The 23,886-nt window shown below is 40.0% G+C and overlaps 1 protein-coding gene across 1 annotated transcript in view; it reads left to right on the top strand.

Moving 5' to 3' along the window:
• The first annotated feature begins 13,457 nt into the window (after nt 1-13,457).
• Nucleotides 13,458-23,886, top strand: part of MAP3K14 (mitogen-activated protein kinase kinase kinase 14) — a 128,542-nt gene continuing 118,113 nt past the window's right edge. Inside the window, exon 1 of the mRNA XM_044055240.1 lies at nt 13,458-13,543. The gene's annotated coding sequence lies outside the window, so the exon portion shown is untranslated. The remainder of the gene's footprint in view (nt 13,544-23,886) is intronic.

Below are 23,886 nucleotides of genomic sequence, written 5' to 3' on the forward strand. Positions count from 1 at the left end.
GTAGCATCACATTTCCCTTCAGGGTGCTTAAATGTGCCTGTTGACTTACTTTGCTACAGGACTCTAGTTTAAAGATGGATGGCTATGTACTACTGATCGTGCATCTGGAAAACTGTGGGAAGTTTGGGTACAATCCTGTGTTATTTTCATCTTTTATTACAAATACTAGGAGAAAAGATATACCCATTGGTGGTAAAATAATAGGCCATTAGCTAGCTGAGGGGTCACTGATTAATAAAAGGTGTATTAGGTGTATTGTATGTAATTTTTGGAACAGCCTGCCCACAGAGGGTGATGTTATAAAATAATAATAATAATCATGAGTCTTAGAGGTGACTAGAATTGATAATGTTATTATGACTTCATAGAAAGTAGGTCCATAGGTAGTTACTAGGCACATAGTTCAGTAGACCATTGAAGGATCTAGCCTAATTTCCCAGTTCCCCCAAAGCACTGTCTGTTAAGTGACTTCCTTAAGGTCACATATTAAGCAAATTAAGTCTGAGAGAATCAAACTCTGTTTGCAGGAAGCAGTTCATTAACAGGTCATAGTCTAAATCCTCTGCTGGAACTGCCAGACTAATAGAAGGAACTACAAACACATTTCCCAAATAACCAAAGATGGTACACAACTATAACTGTGTGCGAATCGATCTAACATATCATCACACACAATCCACAAGGCACAGTTGAGTTACTTCTACAATAATGTATGACTCCATAGCTGTAGAAATCACCTGCTGCTGGCATGTATAGGGTTGTGAGGGTGATAGTGTTTAACAGGACGGAGCAGAATAACAACACTAGGCTGCCTTAGTTGTTAGTGAAGCACATCTTACCACTGTAATAAGCATAGCCACTGCTAAGGTTCTGGGCAGTATGGGCACTTAAAAAAGTATTTTTACTACATGGATAAAATATTGCCAGTATTTACAATACTCTGCAATATGTTGGTCAATTCACAAAATATATTTTGAATTAGTTTGAAGCCAGTTCAGCCATTAAGTCTGTAAGTGTAGCAACCTAAAATGGAAAAAAATTCTAAAGCAAGTTTGACAAAAAAAACTCCCTAACTTAACCAACATGACAGCAGTAGGGATGCCAGAGACTTGTGCTTTATTACTTCAAAGTAACACTGAGCATATTTTTATTTAGGTTTTACATTTAAGAAAGCAAATCAGGACAAGAGAAAGGCAGAATCTGAACAAGGACTTTGGCAGATGAACTGATAGCATCTTTATTTTCATTAATTTTTTTTGTTTGTGATGGCCCAGGCCACCTGCACCCTAGTTTCTTTGAATTGTGATATGTCCAGTCCATCTTCCAATGGTAACCACGTTACCTTTACACTTCCCTTGCTTAGGGGTCACAGCAGAAGTTGGCCCATTCAGAACCTCTTGAGTAGGTGAGCCAATGGGCCTGATTCCAGAAGACACACTTTGTGTAAGTGACTTATTCTGGTGTATTACTCCAGAGTAGGTCACTTACACTGAGTCATAGATCTCAACCTCTTATCATAAGAAATTTGGACAAAGTCTAAAATAATGGTGGGGCAAACATAGGCCCAAAAATGGGAAAGAAGAGCTTAGGGTGGGAGTTTGGCATAATGGTTAAGGTGTTTACCTTATACATACAAGGTGCAGGGTTTGATTCTCTCTCACATGGGGTGATTGGCTAGGCTTAAAATGGCTCCCAAGGGCAGTTAGCCTAGTACTAACCTATGAACCTAGAAAGTTGCTAAAATAAAAGGATTTCTGTTAGTATGTATTTTATGAAGAATATGAAGTCTGAAACTCAAATGTATGCCATTTTTAGTAACTTCAATCTTCCATGATTTGCCAAAAAAAAACCCCACAAATTTTATGAGGAACAAATGAAAAACATGAGGACAAAATCTTGATATTCTGTGAAAATCTGGACAGTCCTATGCACTGAGAGCATGTCTTTTGGAAATGGGTGCAGCTTACACTGCGAGCAACTCTTTTGGAATCTGGCCCATTGTGTTTAGATCAGGTGTGTGGGTAGTAGTAGCTTGAGTTGTGTGCTCTGGTGTATATTCAGACTCCTGTTACTTTCTGTCTTTGTTTCTGACATGTTCAGACACACACAGTTGTGTTAGTCAAACATTTTGCTGCCTATGATACTAAGGTTCTGATAACCCATTTGTGCTGCTATGATAGGATGCTACCCTTCAATCTCCACCAGAGATGAGTCATAATTCTTACTTCTTTATCCTCCTTCCAGCCTAGAATGGGAGAGCTGCTTCATAAGACTGGCTTCCTTTTCCCTGCTGATTGACCACCATGGATATTTCCCAAACCCTAGTTGATAGCAGTGTGGGCAGGTGCCCTTTTTCTGCACTACTGTGTTGGATTTACAAAAAAGATTTTGTAGTGAAACTATATTTTCTAAATCCATCAGTCGACAACCCCTTTTTCCTATTTTTGCATATGGGGTCAGGATATTACTTCAACAGCGACAATAATCTATAAACAATGTGTTCACCACCAGGTGGCTTGCCCTGCCATGGTTGAGCTTCCATACTACACACAGGCTTGCAAACTCACACCTACAGCCAGTTAAGAGTATCCAACCCAGCTATTCACATCTTTGGAATCTGGGAGCATACCTATCAACTGTCCAGATTTTCACAGAATGTCCAAATTTTTTGCCTCATATTTTTGATCTGTTCCTTGCTGTGGTAGCATTGTCGCCTCACAGTAAGACGCTGTCCGGTTCGATTCTCAGCTAGAGCGTCTTCTGCGTGAAGACATGCACGAATGGGCGTACATTTGTTGAAGGTTGTGCGTCAGGGCTGGTAACTCGGCATGTAAAAATCAACTACCAATCATTAGCGGACCAGAGTTCCACTGTGGCTACCCCTAACCGGGAAAAGCCGAAAGACACAACAACAACAACAACAACAGCAACATTTTTGATCTGTTCCTTATAAAATATTTGGTTTTCTGCTAAATCACTGAGGATTGAAGTCACTAAACAATGATATACACCTGAGTCTCAGACTTCATCCATTCATCCATCCACAACCCCTTTTTCCCATTTTTGTACATGGGGTCGGGGTGTCATTTCTTCAGTAACAATCATCTAGAGCCAAGGTTTTAGGCCGCTAGGTATCCTTCAGAAAATGCATGCTAACACAAATCTTGTTATTCTAGGAACTTTTTAAGTGTAGAAGAGAAATGTTTAAAATCTATCCCCTATCTTTGGGCCTTCGTCCCCCCATTATTTCAGGTTTTGTCCAGATTTCTTGCACTTAGAGATTGAGAGGTATGTATGGCAGGGAACTGGAACACCCGGAGAAAGCCCATGCAAACACAGGGAACACTTTTAGAATCAGCACACATTGTACTCCAGCCGAGCATCAAACTGGAGAACCTCTTGTTGTGAGGTGCCACTGTGGCACCCTAAATGAGCCACAAAGTTGCTGTATGCAGATGATGTGGCATTACAGGCTGACTCTGAGCTAGAACTTTAGCAGAGGATAGGAGAATGGAATGCAAAACTGAAGGCACATGGGTGAAACTAAGCACAGATAATATGGTGGTAATTGCAGCAAATTGGGGAAATTAGAAGAAGCTGAGAATAGAGATCTAAGGGAAGATAGTGGAACAGCTAAACAGCTTCAAGTGGTTGAGGAGAAGGGAAGTCTGAATGAAGAGGTCAAAGCTAGAATCAGAGAGGCTGCAGCCAATTGGCATAGAGTGTCAGGTGTAGTCTATGCTGGGGCAACTCCACTGACTTAACAAACTACTGCCCTATAGCTATATTTTCCCCACTGGCTAAAATACTGGAAAAATGTGTCCACACCTAGGTCCTAACACATCTCCTCTCCAACAATCTTCTTGCTGAAACTCAACACGGATTCCGCCCCAACCATAGCAATACCACTGCACTCATCCATTTTAGTAACCTAATAAATATTTATTTTATTTATTTTACATTTGTTAACCGGGAAAGTCCGACTAGATACAGGTCCATTTTCAGCAGAGGCCCGGGGAGAAAAGCTCCAGGTGTACTTAACTACATTACTAATTATTAGTATATTTACAGTGAAAAAGTATTACAGTGAAATTACAAAAATGGAAATTTTAAAATATATACAGGTAGGGACAATTTCAAGTCACATATTCATTTTAACAATATATATAGGCAGGTACAATTTTTAGTCACATACACACAGGATAGGTTGCTAGTTAGTTATCTAAGATAGAAAATAGTAAATTTTTATTTCCCATGCTTTCCATAGGAGAGAGTTTTACAAAACTGTAAGCAGTTAGTGGCTCACAGATATAATCTTGTGAGGTTCACATGTACAGATTCTGTCAGTTTGGGGTTAGTCAGGGTTAGTACAGGGACAAAGCCAATGTGTTTGCAGGTATTTTTTAAGAGATGTTTTGAATTGGGGTAAGGAGGGGTCATTGGTGAGTTCCGCAGGAAGAAGATTCCATTTTTTTCCGACAGAGTTAGAGAATAGTGATGTACCTGTGAATTGTTGGTTCTAACAGCCTGCACTAGTACTTTGTTACAGTGATGTATCAGCTGAATTGTTGGTTCTAACAGCCTGCACTAGTACTTTGTATGAAGAGCGAAGAGTCTTTAGATTACTGTAGGGGGTGATAATGTTTTTCAGTACAGGTGTACTGTCTGAGTTGTAGAGAATTTTATGAATAGTTATTAGTTGGGTAAATTACAGTTGGTTGGGTAATTCTAGCCAGTCTGATGATTGAAGGTTAACACACTGATGCGTTCTAAAAGCTGACCCTGTGGCAAATCTTGCAATGTTATTATAGCAGCTATTCAATTTATTGAGATTTGATTTGGATAGGTTAGCAAAGATGGTTGAGGCATGCCCCAGGATTCCCACTCCTCTTTTCTTGATGTACTGGAAAATATTAGGGTTCAACCAAACATCCTAATAATGGGCAACTTCAACTACCCCACCATTAACTGGGAAAACTACTTGTGTACCAACTCCTTAGTTCAACGCTTTCTGGAATTCATAAACTCCAATGCCCTGGATCAACTTATCCACACCCCCACCAGAGGCAATAGTATCCTAGACCTAGTCATTATCAACATGAGTGACTGGTGTTCCACACCTGAAGTCAACTCCTTGTTAGTCCGATCTGACCATAAGCTAATCACCCTTGATATCCACATCCCGCCCCCACCCCCATTAAGGAAACCACAGTAAAAACTTTCTCCAAAGCCAACTTCATGCTTCTTAAAACAGAAGTGGTGAACTTCATGACACCCATGCAGATGGACAATACAGTTACAACTGCTGAATCCTACACAGATGCACTCTATAAGCTATCCCAAACAGAACCAAGTCACTTTCCTTCAAAAAAAGGAAGCCAATCTGGTGGTCCCCTGCCATAAACAAACTGTACAACAGAAGGAAGAAACTGTTGCAAAAGAGAGTAAAATCCCATGAGTGGAGGAGCTCCCTTGTCAGCCTCAGTAAGAAGCTGAGATCCCTTATAAGATCCTCCAAAGCTAGCTACGAAAAAATAATCACCACTAATTCCAAGGACAACCACAAGGCATTCTATAGCTATGTCAAGAATCTCGATGGCAACACCCAGATCTGCTCTGAGTTACAGCACAAAGGCAAGAAAATTACAGAACCAACTGATAATGCCAACATCCTGGCAGATAGGTTCAGTACTAACTTTACCCCCCTCTCACCCCCTAAAGGGCCCATATCTATACAGGAAGAATGCAGAGTCCCTGTAATCACAACTACGCAGGTAAAAGCTGCACTCTCTAAAGCCAGAAACACAGCATCCATGGCACCGGCCAACATCCCAAGCTGCGTTTTACACGAACTTCAGAACAAACTGGCTCCCCACTTAAGCACCATGTTCAATAATAGCCTCACATCAGGCTTTGTGCCCACTGAATGGCACACAGCAACAGTTATCCCACTCCATAAAGCGGGAGCCATCACTCATCCTGGGAACTATCGACCTATTAGCTTGACGAGCCTGGTCTGCAAGGCCATGGAACATATCATCATGGAACTCATAAACACAGACATTGGTAACCTCCAAACTCTGGATCCCACCCAGTTTGGGTTTGTGAAAGGCAGATCATGCCTCCTGAACCTGATCAACTTCTTTGAGGCAGTCACCAAAGCTGTAGATGAGGGTAAGGTGGTTCACACAGCCTATCTTGACCTCGCCATGGCTTTTGACACCATCCCCCATTCTGGAATTATAGCTAAACTCACTAAACTAGGTATAAATCCCTACTTCACAAGATGGGTTGCCATCTGGCTCACTGACAGAACCCACAATGTAAAAGTTGCAGACTCCAAATCCGACCTCAAAGCAGTGACAAGTGGAGTACCACAGGGTTCCGTCCTGGGACCTCTCCTGTTTGGTATCTACTTCTCTGAAGTACAGGCTAACACAGAAGGCCTCTGGCTAATAAAGTTCACAGATGACTGCAAATTAGGAGCCATAGTCAAGTCCCCAAATGATGTGGACATCCTACAGAAGGGCCTCGCTGAGACAGATGCCTGGTGTCAGAGCCATGGTATCAAGCTCAATGCCAAAAAGTGCAGTGTCATCCCCTTTGGTAAAAACTCTGTACCCATGAACTACCACATAGGCAGCAATCTACTTAACACCGAATGTGTGATAAGAGACCTTGGGACCCAGGTGGACAGTAGTCTCTTCTTTGATAGTCACATCGCCACAGTAGTCAGAAAGTCCTTCTACGTGACACACCTCATAATAAAAGGGTTCTCATCCAGGAAAGAAGAGGTCATTGTTCCCCTCTACTCGACACTCATTAGACCCATTATAGAGTACAATGCCCCTTTTGGAATGTACCTCACAAGACATCTGCAGCAGCTGGAAAGGCCACAGAAGTACCTCACAAAGAGGATTATTGGCCTCAAACAAATGCCCTACACTGACCGCCTCAAAAAACTCCAGCTTTACTCTGTAGCATATCGCTTACAATGAGATGATCTCTGCCTAACATATAAAGCTATGTCAAACTCAGAGCTGTTGGACATGCTACACCTAAAGAAATCCCAATCCCTCTGAGCTACACACTCTAGGGACCTAAACCTTGTCACCACAATAAACAGGACATGCTAGAGGGATAGATTCCTGTCCCAGAGACTTCCCATACTCTGGATCAGGCTACCCATCTATGTCAAGCAAAGTTCCTCATTAGCACTCTTCAAGAAAAATCTTGATGAGTGGATGGGAAATAGGAAATACACCCAGGGGATCACGTTTGTGTCTCTGCTCGACAGTGGCACAGGAAAATAACTATCTTGGGTGGCGTAAGCCAGGGAACCTTGTTGGCTAGGTTTACGTAGGCCCTTGGGCCAATAGCCTAGTACCTACCTATGAAGAAGGGTTGATAACAGATGTGTATGGGCAATAACAGTTCTAGCAGATGGGGTTAGGAATTGCTTGATCCTATATAAAGAGCCTGTTTTTTTGTTGACTGTTTAACTTAAGGTTATTGTCTGTGATTACTCACAGTAGTTTAGTGCTAGGTTCTGGGGAAATTATGGTACCATTGTTGGATGTTATTGTGAGGGGTGGTGAGGAGATCTTGCAAGTGGGGGAGAAAAGCAATAGTTTGGTTTTGTTTGGGTTTAGTAGTAGTCTGCGACCTGTCAGCCAGTTCTCTACTTGGTTGAAAGTGTTTTGTGATACAGCTTGTAGATATGAGGGGGAGGTGGCAGAGCAGATTAAGGTGGAGTCATCTGCGTACTGAATACAAGTTGCACTTGAAATGACTTTATGTAGGTCATTAATGAATAAGGAGAGTAAGAGGGGACCCAGTATAGATCCTTGAGGGACTCTGAGAGTGACTGGTAGAAGGGATGACAGATTCTCTTTCCATAGTACAGCTCGTTGTCTGTCACTTAGGCAAGAGTGAAACCAGTTTATTGCTAGGTTATCTAAGGGGAGTGATTGTAGTGCGTCTAAGAGTAACTGGTGGTTTACCATATCGAATGCCTTGGATAGATCTAGGAAGAGGGCAGAGGAGATCTTGTTATTATTGCGGTTTTGATTTATTGTATTAGAGAAGGATAGAAGGGCTGAGGACGTGCTATGGTAGGGTCTAAATCCGTGATGGGAGGAGGCTAGGAGAGAGTTTTGATTCAGATAGGCAAGAAGTTGCTTATGAATACATGTTTCCGTTATTTTAGCCAAGGGAGATAGAATTGCTATAGGCCTGTAATTAGAAAGTTCAGTGGAGATTCCCCCTTTGTGTAGAGGAATAATGTGGGAGATTTTCCAGATGGAGGGGATATAGGCTTCGAGAATTGTTCTATTGATTAAAACTGAAATGAGGTATGCTATTTCATTAGCAGCTTTTTGGAGATATTCAGCAGGTAGTAGGTCTGCTGAGAGGGTGGTGAGTTTCAGTTTTTTCTGTAAGGACTTAATGAAAGATGTTGGCACTGGTTGAAGCTTGAAGGGAATTTTATTATCGGGTGTGGGTTTGGTGGTAATTAGAGTATTGTGTGATAGTTTGTTGGCTAGGGATTGCACTGTTTCAGTAAAGAAAGTATTAAAGGTATTGGCAGCAGTTTTAGGAGGTTGTTGGAGTGTAATTAGGGGGGTAGGGGTAGTTGACTGACCTGGGTGGAGTAATTTATTAATGCCTGACCAGAATTTTTGTGGCTGGTTTTAGTGTTTTTGTTGTAGATTGCAGTAGTATTTCTTTTTATCTAATATAATAGCCTTCTTAGTATCATTCCTCAACTGTTTATACAAGAGGTGGCCTTTTGGGGATTTAGTGGTTCTCCAGGTGGACCACACTTTGTTCCTGCTAATATTCTTTTGTCTTGTATCCTTGGATAGCCATGGTGTGACTTTGTTATTGGTTCTAATAGTACGTTTGGGAGCATGGTTGTCAAGGATAGCAAGAAATGTGGAGTTGAAGTATGAGACTGCTTCATGTAGAGGAAGTAGTGGTAGGGTGTACCAGTTACAAGAGTTAAGCTCATTCAGGAAATGAATTTGAATGAATTTCTTAGTATTTCTAATGGTTTTAAAGGTCTCTTAATGAGGGATGTAATTTCTTTTTCTAATTATATAGGTGAGGGAGTGATCACTAAAATCTTCAGGTAGGGTGCTTGCTTGGTATAGCTGGGGTGGATTGTTTATTAATATCCAGTCAAGGATACATTCCTTATTGTTGGGCTTATTAATTATGGTAGGTGATGAGATTAACTGAGAGAAGTCATGCAGATTTATATGGGTTGAGGGGAAGTCTGCAGCGCAAGTATACCAATTGATATTAACGTCTCCAAGAATAATAGTTTCCTGGGGGCAGTTAGTGGGCAGCCATTGGAGGATACTATCCAAGGTATTTATGTTGTCACCTGGGGGAATATAGTTACAAACAATGTTTATAGATTTGTGTTTGCTGATTTGGACTTTCTGATGAGTATTTCTGCATTGTTAGTGATCTAGGTATTTGGATTACTAGTTTTGGATACCTCAAGAGTGGATTTATATAAGATGGCTACCGCCCCTCCTTTTTTTGAGATACAATCAAGCCGCACTATATTGTATCCTGGGGGAAGAACTTCATTATCAGTGGTCGTTGGTTTGAGCCAGGTTTCGGAAAGGCATAAAACATCAGGGGAGTGGATATCAAGGATAGCATGTAAGTAGGGAATTTTCTTGTTTATAGTTCTAATGTTTAGATGACACACTAAGAATGAGTTGGTGGCATTATTTGAGTTCCGTAGGCTAGTAAGGTTGTTATTTGTGGGATTCGTAGTAACAAGTGGGATTGGGCCTGGGTTAGGGTGGATGTCACCATCTACTATGAGGTTAGGTAGTAGTCTAGTAATAAGTTTCTGGAGTTTTAAAAAGAGTTTGTGATAGTTTTAAGTCCTGGGGTTAATATATAAAAAACGGCCAACTAGTGTCTGCAGTTTTCCTTGCCTTATCAAAGGCGTTTGATACAGTCTCCCATACAAAACTAATAACATCACTCTCAGAATTAAAACTAACTACCCCCACTCTATTATGGTTTCAAGACTATCTCTCCCAAAGCCAGCAAGCTGTTCAGTGGAAAAACTCCCTTTCCCCCCTACTTCCTGTAAAACTAGGAGTAGCCCAATGATCAATCCTAGGACCCCTACTTTTCACTATATTTACAAATAATCTTCACAAAGCTGCCCCTCTAGCAAACCTGATTCAATACACTGATGACTCCACCTTAATCTGCTCTGCCCCCACCCTCCAAAAACTTCAAATCAAGACCCAAGAAGCCTTTACATCCATCGAAACCTGGCTAACAAACTCCCAGTTAATACTAAATCCTAAAAAGACCCAATATATGCTCTTTCATCCTTCCAAAGCAGCAGCACCTATTCCCCCATTCTTTATTTCTGCATCAGATAATACCCCTATTTCCCCTGTCACACAAACCAAATTACTAGGGGTCATTATTGACAATAATATGAAATTTGACAAACACATAGCTCATACAATATCACCAAAATCAACAAAAAACTAGGTACTCTTTACAGATGTAAAAACGTCCTAGCCAGCAACAGTAAAGTTACCCTAGCTCATACCCATCTTCTCTCTACCTTACTGTATGCTTCTTCTGTCCTAATTAATCTAAACAAGAGTGATTTAAACAAGCTATCAGTATGCTGCAACAAAATAGCAAAATTCGCCACAAACTCCTTCTACCGCACCCACCACTGTTAGGCCCTAAAACAGCTTTCCTGGCTGGAAATCCCTAACACCTTAGCTCTAAATCAACTTCTTTTAGATCACCAAATACTGTACCAACCTGACAAAACTCCAACCTTACAAGACCTGATCACCCTCTACTCCATTAACTGAGAACTTAGATTAATGGCACAAATCGCAATCTCCAAAAGCTATTACAGCTCTGGTGACTCCCTGTATTCTAGCAACATTGCCAAGACTTGGAACTCCCTACCACTACAAATCAGGTTACAACCTAATAAAAACATCTTCAAAAAATAGCTTATTTCCCACCTAAACAACTCTTGGACATGCAACTGCCTAGCACCTGGCTGACATATTCTAACTACTTTCCCCTACCCACTATCCAACCTCCACTTTAAAACTCCCAGAGATGCACTGTGTATTATCACATGTGACTTATCAACTCACTGCCGCCTACTCCTCACTGCCCCATCTATACCCACGAACTCTCCCATAGACTAAGGTGAAAAGATTTCCCTTAAAATGTCAATGCACCTCATATGAACTTGTCTGTATTCTCCTCCTTTTAATTTTTCCTTTCTTGTCTTATGTTCAGTACATCTTCAAGATTATCTCTACTAAACATACTGTATGAACAACCATCATATGTTACTACCTGCTATACTTTTAATTGTATGTCTAAAATGCTATGCTTATGTAAATATATTATGCAATCATGTGTTATTCCCTGCTATATTTTTATAAGTGAATGTGTAATCCACAATGCTCATGTAAATGTCTTATGTATAGTATGTTAGCAATTGTTTCTGGAGCTTTTCTCCACGTGCCTCCACTGAAAAAGGACAGCTCTGTCCAGTCAGACCTCCCCAGTAAACAAATGTAAAATAAAATAACTAAATACCCACATTTAGAAACACTACAACACTACTTTCTATCTTTTTTTTTTACTTTATATCGGTATTCTGACAGTTGGCAGTTTTAAGTTACAGTAATGTTTTTTATCAAAAGTAAGTCACAGGTGAAGGGAAGCACACCACATCTATGGCTTAAAATTCAGTAATTTTATAATTCAGGATTGTAAGCTTTCAGTAAAATGAGATTCAGTCAAATGAGTTTTCAGTATTTTGAAAATTATGTATTGTGGTCTCAGTCAAATTAAATTCTGTATTTTGAGATTCAGTCATCTGAAGTGGACCCATATTTATATATATATATATATATATATATATATATATATATATATATATATAAATATAAATATATATATATATATATATATATATATATGTGTGTGTGTGTGTGCATATATATATATATATATATATATATATATATATATATATATATATATATATATATATAAATAATTACAGCTAATTATGTATTTATTGCTTTGGCTTACTGTGAAAGTCTGAGTGGGCTTAGGACCCATTTTCAGTGGAGACCCATGGAAAAACGCCCCAGCCCAATACAATAAAATTGAACATTGACAATGACATCTAACATAGAATCTCTATACTTAAGCAAGGGAAGTGACAGTGTTATACAGTGTATACATAAACATGGAGAAAAGGAAATCCGTAGTGGAGTTATATACAAACAAGCATAGTCTTATAATGGCAGTTGTTTATCACATCGTCGATGCCAGGGCACTTCTATGGGCTAGGCTTGTAAAGGCTCCGGGGCCATTGGCCTAGTACACACCTATGAACCTACGAACCTATGAAATGCAAAAATCTGTACAAAAGTTTGAATCAAAACATTTATGTATGTATTGACTGAAGAGCATAGAGATATCGATTCCTGACTCTGCTCCAGTTCACCTAAATTCAGTTAGCAGTACTGGCACTCACCTGGAAGGGCGAAAGAGAGAAGGGGGGTACATTCATATTAATTAGTTACAGCTTTTGTTAAGCATACTGGATGGGGGTTAATACCCCTACATATATTTGCAATAACATTTTATGAGAGGTTCAGAGAGACCATGAGTAATGGAAACCATATGCCCCTTTTTTGGCACATGCTGGTGTTGAGGTACTGAACTTTTGGGATTTGAGTCCCATGAAGAATGGAGTTCTGTATTTCTCAGAACCTGAAATAAAAGTCTGTCTTTCTTAAGAAGACCCCTGAAGGCTGTACAGTTGTGTGTGCATGTTTAACTCATTACCATTACCAAGCTGTTCTTTTCTAGTTAGAGATGCGGAAAAGGGTTTTCTAACAGTAGTTTCAGCCTGCGGTTTTAATGATGTGTGTGTGTGTGTGTGTGTGTGTGTGTGTGTGTGTGTGTGTGTGTGTGTGTGTGTGTGTGTGTGTGTGTGAAGGGCTTACTAAATGTTGCTTTCAAATAATACATTCACATACCCTTTTCTTTTGTGGTATTACTGTAATTGTAGATTCTTTAAAGAATTGAATTCTTGCCTTCAGACTAATGCCTAGTTTCTCAGGTATAATACAGCAGTTATGTTTTTATTTATTTAAAAAGCATGTGCTGCAGAATTGTTCAGGCTTTGATCACTATGGGTACAGAAAGTGAGTGTACTTGTATGTAGATAACTTTTGTTAAGACAATGACTAGTTAAAGCCTAAAGGTTTCTTTGCTTCTCTTCCTGGAACAAAATCCTTTCCCGTAAATCAGAAATGTTGAAGTGGCCAATCACAGAGCCTGTGATCTCATTCTTTGAATACAGGCCAGTAGGCGTCATCGAAGCTAAGAGCAAAAGAACAGTTCAGCCACTGCATGCTTAGAGCAAAAGTAAAGAACGAAAAAGCTGAAGTGGCAGCAGTAGATGGATTTATAGCTTCTGCAAATTCATCAGGTACAATGTAGAATTTTTTAGTATTTTATTTAAAAATAAATATTAAGATTCTTATGAGGCAGAGAGAGAGAGAGAGGATTCAGAAGTAGTTTACTAAGAAGATTAGCATGGCAGTTCTTAAACGGAGAGTAGCAAAGAAAAACAAAACGTAACCAGCTGGGTTACAAAAATATTGTTTCTGAGTTTATTCATCAAAATAATTAGAAAAATTAGGCATGTGTCTGTTAACTAGCTATTGATTTATATTGCTTAAAGTGTCCGTACCAGGTAACTTAACTGCTGACATCTTAACATTCTAGCAGTAAAGCAAATTCGTGCCATTTGCCATTGAAAGAGGCACTGGTCTCTGAAATTTAGTGCTGATCTGATTGCTTCATTTTTTAGAGTCTGGAATTGCAGATGGGATGGGCTAGCCTCTGTAAAATAATGAACTGGTATAGAAGACAGGAAGCTCTGTAACAGTTGGAAACGGAAGAGTATGGCTCCTTAAGAAACATTTTTTTAAATGTTTTCATGAAGTTCAAAGTACTGTATAGATCTGGAAAACTGCTTTGCTGTTGGGCATCTGCTTGTCCATTTTTTGCTAATTTCATGTGGTGAGGAAAATAATTTTAGTATGAGCAGGGCTGATCATTTCTTTACAGTTTCCTCTTTGTGTTGTTAATCAGGTGTGTCTGGTTCCAACAATCTTTTAGAGGTGTTTTCGCTTGAAAATGCTGGTTCTAGTTCTAAATGTGTCAAATGTGTCTCCTTATTTTTGTACACTAGGAAGTATTTAACAGGTTCTTTAAATTTGTAAATATTTCCACAACTGACAATTCTGATCTTCTGTTTCTGTGTTCAGTTTACAGTCAGACAGGAGCATTGCTCAAACTCCCATTTATTTTCTGTTAGTAGTTAAAAGTACAGGCATTGTTTACATTTTTTGTCTGAACATACCTTTGCATTATTTTTAAAAGTTAAAACTCTGATAAATAGCAAAGGGAATGTTTCGATGTGCTTCTGTTTTAAACTGACAGGCATTTCCGTTTTCTTCTTGCTTTGCAATATCTTTAGAATGGCGTTTTGTTTTTCTTTTACCGTAGCTGTTCTGTTTTTCTTAACTGCTTCTCTGAACCTCTCTCAAATTGTTTGTAGGGACAGCTATACAATTAGGTGCAGCAGTTATTAAAATAAGGATGTATTCTGTTGTGCTGTAATTTTGTTAATTGGATTCATTTCTGTTAAGTATAAATATTTTATAATGGGTAAAACAGAACTGGAAGAAGAGGTACATGTCAGTGCATAAGTATATTCTGAGCTTTGGCTTATACGAGAAATGTTCGGCATCACTTTTGTGTGAAAAAACGTAAGCACCCTCCCCACTCACCCACCCACCCACACACGCATACACAGTTCATACTGTATATTTCCTTCTTTCTTCCTTTTTGATTGGTATTGCATTAATGCAGACATGTTAATTAGCTAATATTTTCATTAGTGAATACAAGGTATGTTAGCAGCACCTTGGAACTGGCTATTTCTGAATGGGGAGCTGTCTGTAGGCCTGAAACTGTAAATTAATTGGCTACTTGAAGCATGGAACGGTCACTGAGTGTATCATCTTATCTGCATGCCAGGAGGAATGTCATTGGACCACTGGTAAAATCTCAGCTGTAAGTTTGTTAAAACGTTCCTGCTTTTGTGGCATTGTCTGTATCCAGGGTGTTCATAGCTCTCATCCTCTTAACACAAGAAATATGGACAAAGCCTTAAATAATGTAGGAACAAATGCCCAAAAATAAAAACAGATTTTAAATACTGCTCTTATAAACGTAGAAAGTTGCTAGAATTACAGGTTTGTGTTAGAATGCATTTTCTGAAGGATATGAAGTTTGAAACTCATATGTATGTCATTATTTAGTGACTTCATTCCTCAGTGAGTTGCCAGAAAGCCTCAGAGTTTACAAGGAACATACCAAAAATATAAGGCAAAAATCTGGGCATTCTATTAAAATCTAGACAGTTGAAAGGTATGAGGGTGTGAAACTATAAAGCACAGGCCAAGCATTTTGGCTTCTCATTTTTGTATCTGTTCTGGTGCTTTAATGCCTTAATGGTACTTTTCTCTGTGATATTTAAAGTTGCCATATTTGACGTTCATAGGCAAATGTTAGGCTATCAGGTAAACAATAACCACAGGTCAAAATTTCAGTCCTTTCTGAACCTACCACTCCTGACGTTATGCACGCCCATGGGCTGCTGAAGGGGTATGTGAGAGAAACAAGTTATCTAAACAGTATGAAAGGGTCACTTAACACTTACTGGAGGATGGCTTGGCAGGGGTCTTTTTTTTTTTTTTAATTTGGAACATGATGCCTGGCAAACAAAAAGTTAAACAGTAATGCATGGTCAGAAAAACACGTGAGTTATAACTTCTTTATTAAGGAGTCAATTTGTGGTTAGGTTAAGAACTATTTTGTAGATCAGCCCAGCTATGGTAAACAAGCAATTAAGTAAAAGTTTGCGTTTCATAATGCCATGAGTTACATTTTGTTACATTGTTGTTTGTGTATTTAAGTACAAAGTATGGTTTTTGTGGTCATTTCTTATATGTGGTGATGTTTACGCTTTCATGTTCCAGAATTAATACCTACAATGTTGGAAGTTTTTAGCTCTCTGATTTTGTGTATAACTTTTTCTTGTTAATGTCATTTCTTAAAAAAAGCATGAAACAGAGGCTGCACAAATTGAGCTGGAAAGTTATAATTTTATTTCACTAAGTAGAATGTAAAAGAGATCAGAATAGCCATTATTTTCCTGAGTATGCAATATCTTCCACATGGCTTGCTTCCCCTTTTACCAATATATATAATGACTTTTCTGCAAAGACTGCTCAAGGCCTGTAGGGACCATTTTTATCATATTTCTTAAGCCCTTTAATTTTTTAAGCTCACATAGCTAGTTGGGTGCATTATGTAGTGTTGGTGTTGATTAAATAAGTGATTAAAGGATTAATTTAATTAATCTAATAAAAATTAACCCCATGGAGTTTATGAAGTGCATCCCTGGTAAAACACAAGGGGGGAGCTAGACAAGCAGGACTTAAGACTGACTGCTTGTCTGAAGGCTGAGCCACCATTGTGATCCTATATGTGATTTGTTTACTAAAATGAATACATTACGTTTAGGATGACAAAAGATGCTGTTATAACAGGGCACAGGGCTGTGAACAAAGTGAAACTTGGTTGGAGCTTGAAGTGTGAGTGGAGTGACAACGTTAAAAGCCAATTGGCAAAGTAGGTGGAGCTTAAGTGTCCGATCTTGAAAGAAGTTCCACTTTTGTGTCCATCACAATGGTCTCTAAAAGAAAGCAGAATAAGAAAGACATTTCAGTTAATATTAAACAGGAAATCCTGAACTAGCATGACACTAGTATTAAAATGAGTCAAGCATGCCAGTATAGCTACTCACAGCCAATAGTTTCTGCAACTGTAAACAAAAAGAAGGTTTAAAAAATGCAAAAGGTATAGCTAAGTCATCTGGTGCCCTGGATTTACTAGCTCCACCTTCAACCTAGGAGGGAAAAAAGGCAAAAAAAAGGTCTTTCAGTCTAAACCTTAACTGTAACAAGCTCTGTCTTACAATTGTTCAAATTTAGCAAGTTGCTTGCAACAATTACTGAAGCACGAGCTCCATAAACTCCATCAAGTTAAAGATAAAATAGCATAATATGTTATTATGAAGTCAAAGTTTTGGGCTATTGTATGAAGCTTGAGAGAAGACATCAGATTCAGACAACTAAAGACTCTTTCCTCACAAGAGGCAATAGCAGTAGAGAGAACCACAGAACTTGGGGGGGGGGGGGTTGGGCAATTTAGCACCTTAGTGGACACCTTAATGGAAGATGAAAAAAAATGGCAGTAGCAAGAAACAAGTAGTAGAGAGAGTATTAGAACCTGAGAGTCCTCCTGCCACCTCCGTGAATGATGTAACAAGTGAAAACGGCAGTAGCAAGAGAAGAAGGGCAGCAAAAATATCAGAGCATGAGGATCTTCTGGACACTGCAGTGGACATGTCAGTGGAAGGGGAAGATCCTGCTACTATGTCTATAAGGTAGTATTATAAAATGATGCATTTCTTTTTCTATTTTATTTTATTTATTTGCTAACCAGGTGTTTAGATGAAGATGGAGATTTGTGATTTGTCAATGAAGAGATCTGACATGGCTGGGTGTGCGTTTTTGAATAAAATCATAAGTAAAACATCTTGTTATAGTAAAACATTTTATTTCTTATTAATAAATTAATTAAGCATTGTTTTAGTTGGAAACAGGCTTCCTATTAATGTATTAAGTAAGCATGTTTTTAAACTAAAAAAAAAAACAGTTTTGTGTTTACAACTTTTTGGGGTTGGGAACAAACTACCAGAGTTTAAATCTTTTCGCATCTTTTTACTGATGTTTACTTATTTGATTCATACATTAACTCAGAATTATGTCAATAGTTACTTCATTTTTTGACCTGGTAAGCCCCACTAAACTGTGGCCACATTTTTAAGGTAGAGCTGCACAAGTCCTGTTCCCAAATGTTGACGTTTCAAGAAGTAACTTACAGAAGGAGTACAGAAAATGTCAGCAGTTGTGACACAAGTAGTAGTAATGTTTGGTTATGATAGTACATGTACTGCTGGTTAAATGAGCAGCATACAGCACAGTTCAGGAAATGAAATCCATATACCAAATGGTTGTGGGTTTACGTTAGTATGCTAAAAATAGTAGAACATAGATCAGTTGTTACTCTAACAAAGTGAGACAGATTCAGACAAGGGTTTATAGCCAGATAGCAGCAGTTCAGAAATATGTACCAAAATAAGTATGTGGAGGAAGAAATGTAAGAGATCAAGTGAGGAGCAGTGGAGCTCATTGTTAACAGGCAGAATGGAAGAAAACACGATGTGCAAGACTGAGGTAACTAAATCACAGAGACACTGGCTTCTTTTGAGAAAATACTTCAGTTTTAGATCTAGTAGCCCATGTGGAAAGCAGTTGTGGGCCACAAGGGGTAGGGAATGCCAGCAGTTTGGAATAGTTACACTGAAGGTCTTGCTACAGCCTACTAATATAGATTTTAGCACTGGGTCTGCAGTAATGATCTGTGGTGGTTGGGGAGGCCTGGAAGTATTGTTAAATTTTGAGCAATGTTGTAGGATTCCTCTGTAGTATGTTCAAAGTTCTTTGTGCATCACTTTACAAACTATCTCTGGCATGTTTCAGGCATAGTGACACTTGGGTAGACAGGTTGGTTATGACTGGGTGTCTGATGCTAGATCTAGTCTGTTATTGTGCTTACAGCCTGCATTTCACTGTTATGAGTAATGTAGTTTCAACTGTAAATGGATAGAATACAATGATTCTGTGTCATACAGCAGCTATTAAGAATTGGCATGTACAATAGTATCTGTCACATTCACAGTTTGTCGGTCCTCTGTATTATGCAGTAGATCCCATTGGTTGGTTCACCTTTGAAGTTTATTAACAGATCTTCTGGCTCTCTTATTTGTAATTTACAGAAAAGAAGGAGTAACAGAAATCATTGTTCAGGTTTATGTGGTTCAGTTAATAATGTGTTTTTTTTCAAGGTGACGTATCCTGGCTTCAGGTTGGGTCTTGGATGAAGTTGTGTAGCAGCATATGGATGTGGTACTGCCCTGCAAAACAGATTTAAGCAGAATGGTTGTGGCGGATCTCAGACTGAATGGTTCAGTACCCTGGCTTGGCAGTGATTATACTGTTTTACTGTTGTTAGGAGAGATGATCACTTGATCTTAATGAAATGCATAAAGATGAGTCAGTGTGGTTATGTTAGTGTGAGTGTGCTTGTGAGTTATTTTTTTTAATCAGAGTGTACATCCTATGGAATTCTGAAGAGATTAAGTTTGCACCCTTAAAAAATCGTTCTTCACTTTGCCTTGCAAATTTAACAGGCGTTGTAATCGTGGCTGAGTGGTTAAGGCGATGGACTAGAAATCCATTGGGGTTTCCTTCCACAGGTTTGAATCCTGTCGAATCTGTGGAGGAAACGCTAGTTTCTTGTAGTTGAAAAGCCTTTGCAAGGGCTCCAGTCAAGCAGTGCTGTGCAATGTGTGCACTTTTGCCCTAGAGTGATGTGCCAGTCAGTCACAGTTGTGTGCTAAGTTTGGTCCTGTGCAGCACGTAGCATGTGCCTGAATTCCTTCACTAGTGCTCTGCCCTATGCTGTAGTCTAACCCTTCACAGACCATGGGTGAACATAACTGCGAGTGATACGCATGAGTGGGAGATTAGAATGTACATGCACCTTCAAGACTGTAAGACACAAAGATACACAGTGAAATGTATTACTTGATGGCAGAATTGTAAACGGATAGAGTGCCTACTCCAAAAACTCTGATAAGAAGTAGCATCTGCCAGGAATTAATGGCCCAGAATGAGCTAACAAATCCTGTTAGACCAGGACTTTTTGGGTATCCTTTCAGAACTGCTGATATGGGCACCTTTCAGAACTGTGTCGGCTTTGAAAGTAACACTAATCACTTTATCCACGACCAGACTCTGCTCTATATCCAAAGATAGCACTGTTGAAAGGGAGAGTCATATAGTCTCTGGTTGTTTCATCCTCCCCTCCTTGATTGGACCCAGGTTCTCAAGTCATTAACTGAATGATATTATTGGTAAAGGCAATGGTTGCAAATGTCAACACAAGTCTTATTATGCCTGTTGCAGTGAACGTTGTTTAAACATTTCTAGCAAAGCTGCCAAAATTGTAGGCCCAGCATCAGAGACAAAGTTCCAGACTCAAGGATAGTTGTTAAATATTGTTTTTATTCACTTTTATAGAATGACATTAGTATGCTTCTTCTGAATTATAAATAAGTACATTAATAAACATATTCACTTAGTGCACTGATTATGTTCATACTGTGGTGTAGTAGAAGTGAGGCTTTGCAGACTTGATCCAAGACATTTAAATCTGTGTCTCAGGAGTATGTCAATATAATGTAAGTATCTGCTTTATTTAGATAAAATAAAATCTGCTCAGACTACACACTAGCATGTCACTGCATCTTTGCTTCCCCCTCATTTTTTATATGCACTTGTTAAACAGTTGTCAGGAAGTGAGAAGAAAGTCCAAGAGGGTAATGGTGCATCAGGGAAGCTTCTTATCACATTCTGGTTCTCTGCTTGTATACAGAGATGGTTGGCGAGGAGCTGTGATGTAACTGTGGGAAGAAATGTCCAGGGAGACACTTGAGATTTGTTAGTTACACACCAAGACAGACAGCTGTCAACCCAATACATTTAAACAGTGAATGACCAGAGTTGTCTTGTGCTCAACACATGATAGGCAGTAAAAGCTCATATGTGCATTTGGAAGCTGTATTCTGTTTTACCATTTACAAATCCTCTTAAAAAGATGCTTCATCTCCCCTTAAACTCCACCTTCAAGGCAGAAATGCACTCAACCACCACAGCACAACACTAATCACGAGACACATAACTCTCCTAAACAGTGTGCCACTCAACCAAAGCCCCTAAGGCAAAACAGTATGCCCAACACACTAGTTATAGGTGACTCGATAGTGAGGCACACTGATGTCCCACTCACTAGGTTGAATTAGGAGAAAGAAACAGTCAGCTGCCTGTCAGGTGCCAGGAATCCACCACATAGCGCACACACTCAGGCCCCTCAACAACAGGTACAAATATGACTCTGTCATTGTACATGTGGGTGTGAATGACCTGAGATGTACCTCCCTGGACAACATGAAAAGAGACATGGAGGAGCTCACGGATTATGTAGCCCAGGCGAGAATGACCCTAGCCTGAGCAGCATCCTACCATCACCCAGAATGATATCACAGTACAAGCAGAAAATTATAGATTTCAACAACTGGCTATGTTTCTGGTGTCGTTCTAAGGGGATCCAGTATTTGACTGCCTGGGATGACATGATTGACAGACCTCGATGCTTTGCCAGAGATGGCTTGCATCTGTCACCCCTGGGCTTCCGGATACTGGCCAAGGCTTTTGCCACCCCTATAGTGCCTTTTTTAGGTGGTATTCCAAAGACCAAATTACCACCATAACAGCTACAAATAAATGCAATCTGAGGGTCATGCAGCTCAACTCTAGAAGTCTAAATCTCAAAATGCATTCACTTGAAGCACTCCTTAAAAATGGAGAACATTGACATTTGTGCTGTAACAGAGGCCTGGTTCAAGGCAGCAGAAAGCACCCCTGTACTACCAGGCAATAACTCATTCCACACCTTTCGGCCCCAGAACTTGGACAGAAGCTCCAAAGGCGGTGGAGGTTCCATATTCATAAAGGATGCACACACCTCCAGACTGGTGGCCCAACATAATGCATCAGAGATACTTCAGGTGCAACTAACATTGGGTAAGACAGCAATTCAGGTTGTAGCCGGCTATAGGTCCCCAACCATGTCCCGAGACTCACAATCCATGTTCCTAAGCACCCTGGAAAATATTAGGGTCCAACCTAACACTCTTATACTGGGAGACTTCAACTACCCCTCCATTAACTGGGAAAACTACTCATGTAGCAATACACTTGCCCAACATTTCCTGGAATTCATTAATTCCAATGCCCTGGACCAGCTCGTTCTTACCCCCACTGGAGGTAGCAACATTCCTGACCTGGTCATTACTAACATGGGCGACGGTTGCTGTACACCAATAGTTAACTCCTCCCTGGTTAGATCCGACCACAAACTAATCACCTTGGAAATCCACATCCGTCCCACCCCCCACTCCCACCCCCCGCAAAGATAACCACCATGAAAAACTTCTCCAAAGCTAACTTTGGGCTCCTAAAAACAGAGGTGGCTAACTTCACGGCACCCATGCAAATGGAGAATAGTTGCATGACCGCCGGATCATACACCAATGCACTTTACGAACACGTACACAAATGCATGGATCTCGCCATACCCAATAGAATCAAGACGCTAAGGAAGCCAATCTGGTGGTCCCCTACCATAAACAAACTCTACTACAGAAGGAGAAAACTGATGCAAAATAAGGTGAAGTCCCAAGACTGGAAAAACTCCCTTATCAGCCTCAACAAAAAGTTAAACTCCCTCATCAAATCCTCTAAAGCTAGCTATGAAAACAGAATTGCAGCAGATAGTAAAGACAACCACAAGGCCTTCTATAGTTATGTAAAGAATCTCCACGGCAATACCCAGATTTGCTCTGAGCTACTACACAATAGTACCTCCTATACCGAGCCAACAGATATTGCCAATATACTGGCTGACAGATTCAGTGCCAACTTTACCCCTCTCTACCCCCCAAGGGGCCAGTCACAATACTAGTAGATTGCTAGGCACCCAGAATTACTGCTGCACAGGTTAAAACTGCACTGTCCAAGGCCAAGAATACAGCTTCAGTGGGACCTGACAATATCCCTGGCTGTGTTCTACATAATTACAGAGTGAACTGGCATCTCACCTGTGTGCCCTGTTCAATCACAGCCTCACCTCAGGCTTTATCACTATTGAATGGTGCAATGCCACAAAGGAGGAGTGACTACAGACCTTGGGAACTATCGCCCCATTAGCCTGACAAGTCTGATATGCAAAGCTATGGAATGCATTATCACAGACCCAATAAACAAGGATATAGGGAAGCTCCAAACTTTGGATCCCACACAGTTTGGTTTTGTGAAGGGTAGATCATGCCTGCTCAACTTGTTCGACTTCTTTGAGTCAGTCACCAGAGCTGTGGATGAAGGCAAGGTGGTTCATACAGCCTACCTTGATCTGGCCAAGGACTTTGATACCATTCCCCACTCAGGAATCATAGAAAAATTCACTAAGCTAGGCATCAACCCCTATATCACCAGGTGGGTTGCAAACTGGCTCACAGATAGAACCCACAGTGTGAAAGTAGCTGACTCTAAGTCAGACTGCTGACCAGTCATGAATGGAGTCCCACATAGTTTGGTCCTGGATCCTGTCCTGTTTGGTATCTACTTTTCTGAAGCCCAGACCAACACGAAGGGAAAGTTCGCAGATGATTGCAAGTTGGGAGCTATTATTAACTCTCCAAGTGATGTTGACATCCTACAGAAAGGTCTCACTGAGACCAACGACTGTTGTCAGAACCATGGCCTTAAGTTCAGTGCCAAAAAATATGTCGTCATCCCCTTTGGGAAAAACCCAGTTCCCATGAATTACTATATCAGTGGTAGTCCACTGAACACAGAAGGCGTTATGAGAGATCTGGGAACCCAGGTTGTGACAGCAAGCTCTCTTTTGACCACCGCATTGCCACCGTGGGCACAAAGTCCTTTTGTG

Source organism: Protopterus annectens, chromosome 13.part0 (genome assembly GCF_019279795.1).
Source record: "Protopterus annectens isolate FY-2018-M chromosome 13.part0, PAN1.0, whole genome shotgun sequence".
Classification (NCBI taxonomy): Eukaryota; Metazoa; Chordata; order Ceratodontiformes; family Protopteridae; genus Protopterus; species Protopterus annectens.